Below are 3,174 nucleotides of genomic sequence, written 5' to 3' on the forward strand. Positions count from 1 at the left end.
TTGTAAGAGCTTGTAAGCCTTAAGTATTAGTCTTCCCTTTAAAATATTTGTAAATATTCAAATCTTTTTTATCAATAAAATCTGAAGAAAAAGATTATCCTGGATGGAATATCCAGTCGTAATCCCGAATATTAGGCCCAAGTTGTAAGAGCTTGTAAGCCTTAAGTATTCGTCTTCCCTTTAAAACACTTGTAAATATTCAAACTTCTTTTCTCAATAAAATTGAAAGAAAAAGATTACCTGGGTGAAAGGTCCAAACGTAATCCCGAGTATTAGACCCAAGTTGTAAGAGCCTGCAAGTCATAAATACTCGTCTTTCAAACCCAAAAATTCATTCAACCAATCAAACCCCTTTTCTCGCCGTCGTGCGGTTGATCTTTAAAAACCTTTTCATAAGCGAAAGATGTTTTGTCTTAAGATGATGTAAAGAAATGTTTCATCGACCATTGTTTAGTTGAGATAAATGATGTTTTTCTGAATGTTGATTTGTAAATCCATTCGATGTGTGTATACGTCCGTTCCTCATCTGTTTTTGGTAAAACAATGTTTTCCGTCGATTAATACAATATAGCTTTCGCTAAAATCGACCAACAAACAAATATTTTTCTACCCAGAACTACGTAAGCCTTGAGTACTCTATTGCACCCGGAGATACATAGGAGCAGGATTTATAAATCTTGCCAGGCCCATTAATAAAAAACTTAGGCTTAGTCCCTTTGTTGCAAAAATCCAAAAACATCTTCTCTTTTCTTTTGATCCTATTATTCTTTCCCTCATAATAACTTGAGAAGCCTAACATTCCCAGCTAACACTGACGCGCACAATAAACCTAATGGTTCCCGTTGAGTACAACGGATGTAAGGGGTGTTAATACCTTCCCCTTGCGTAATCGACTCTCGAACCCTGATATTGGTTGCAACGACCATAATCATTGTCGCTCTTTCTTGGGTTTTATCGATATTTCCTCGTTCCTTTTTAGGAATAAATAAAGTTCGGTGGCTGATCTATTTAGTCCATCATGCGAGCGTGCGATTGCACTTCGCTAAGTTGTGTTCCCATTTTTCGAGGTGCGACAAATGGCGACTCTGCTGGGGAATATGAGATTTCCCTAAGTGAGTCAAGCCTAGTTAGGTCATTTGTGTGCCTTTGTTTATTTACTTGTGTGGCTTTTCTTTATTATTTTTGCTATCTTTATTGTCATATTGATATAAATATGTTGTATTGGTTCCATTATGCTTTGGTACTTGGATACTCTGATTGCAAACCTTGTGGGAAAGACTTTTTACTCGAGTCTCGAGTAAAAACAAAAGATAGGACGAGGTTGAGTAGTACGGGTCCGCGAGATGAATTTCTCGTTGGGTCAGTGCGAGAATCTTACTTAGAGTAGATCCTTAGGAGGATGTTGTCGCCCGGCAAGTAAGTTGTCGTAAGCTTCGATATTTTCTTTAGGATCCATGACTCTGAGGACCGTTTGTAGAACCTTAATCCTTTGGTCAACTAGGAAAGATGGTTGCGTAGCGTGGGTCCGTGAGATGAATTTCTCGTTGGATCGATGCGAGAACCTCACTTAGAGTAGATTCTTTGGATGAAGTTGATGCCCGACAAGTAAGTTGTCTGATCGGAAAAATAGCAAGTGTACTATTTTTACCGATGTAGTAATAAGGAGTTTTATTTCCAAGTATCGATCTCAGGGATTGCGTAGGAAATACTTATTTAATTTTGATTCTATCAGAACAAAAAGATAATGGTTTGGTTGTTTTTGGAATTGCAGCAAGAAACACAACAGACAGTGAAATATAATTGATTAATATAAAATATGCTAGGGGAAGTGGTTGATTTAACCAGTTATGAATTCAGTCAAGATTTCCTTAATACATATGCAACATTCAATTACCTAACCTCAGAATGTTCTTCCTTAAGTCCTTAAGGAAGAAACTATAAAACTACCAATTCTTACTCAAATGTCCATTCAATTAATCATTGGTTTTAATCATTAACAATATCAAGGTTTTCGGTGTTTTACAAAAGTTACTAGTCCTAGATGATGCAATCATAAACCCAATTGTGTGAAAACCCTAACAATCACAATCCTGTTATTGATAGTCATAGATCAATTTGTATTTGTCCGATACAAAAGCATAATAACATCACAAAATTAAATTGAAATAAGCGACATAGTAATAAGGAAATCATTTGTTCAAATTCATAAGATACGATCAAATCAGGACCACCCCCCTAACATAGGGGGTTTAGCCTCTCATAGTATTAAACGAAATCATAGTATGAAAATTAGACATTACAAAGAACTAGGAGATTTTGATCTTCAATGGTCGGAACCCTTGAATCTCGCCGTCTTCGAATCCTCCGTAGTAGCTATCCTCTCAATGCAGTGTTTTCTTTCGTACGTCAAAAAAGTCTCTTCCCCTTTCTTTCCCAAGCCTTCTAATAGTTTCAGATGGATTCTCTTCAAGCAAAAAGTCCAAACTATCCTTAATGAGCAGAATACGTTCACATGGCAAAAATTGAAGTTTCTAAGCCGCGCCCAACAACACGGGCCGTGTGTGTACACATGGGTGCCCGTGTGTGCTCTCCAACATGAGCATTTTCAAATCAAGCTACAGAGGTAACAACACGGGCCGTGTTCCTACACACGGGTACCCGTGTTAATGCACTGTTTTAAACAACACGGCCGTGTGGCACCACACGGGTGCTTGTGTTGCTCTCTGTTTTTCCTCTCGAATTTTGCTTTGCCTGACCAACAACACGGCAGTGTTGTAGCACACGGGGGCCCGTGTTGACCTGCTGTTTCTTCATATTTTCGCCTTTCTGAGTATCCACAACTCCACTATTAGTGCTTATAAACCTGTGCAATGGCCTGTAACAATAACACTACCAAACGAAGCGTAAAAGAGACCTTTTTGACATAAACTTGTAATAAAATGCAATGCGATACCAAACCAACAAAACATGATAAATGACTCTGAAACAACTATAAATAAACATAAATCTTACCAAAGTGATGAAAATATGTCGGATCAACGGTGGGATTTCAATGGAAATTGTGACCGATCACAACCCCAAACTTGTCTCATTGCTTGTCCTCAAGTGATGTATTGAGTTCAAACAAAGGTCACCCACGAATTCATCTTCCACAATGCAACCTAGTCTTTCACA

Source organism: Lathyrus oleraceus, chromosome 6, assembly GCF_024323335.1.
Source record: "Lathyrus oleraceus cultivar Zhongwan6 chromosome 6, CAAS_Psat_ZW6_1.0, whole genome shotgun sequence".
Classification (NCBI taxonomy): domain Eukaryota; kingdom Viridiplantae; phylum Streptophyta; class Magnoliopsida; order Fabales; family Fabaceae; genus Lathyrus; species Lathyrus oleraceus.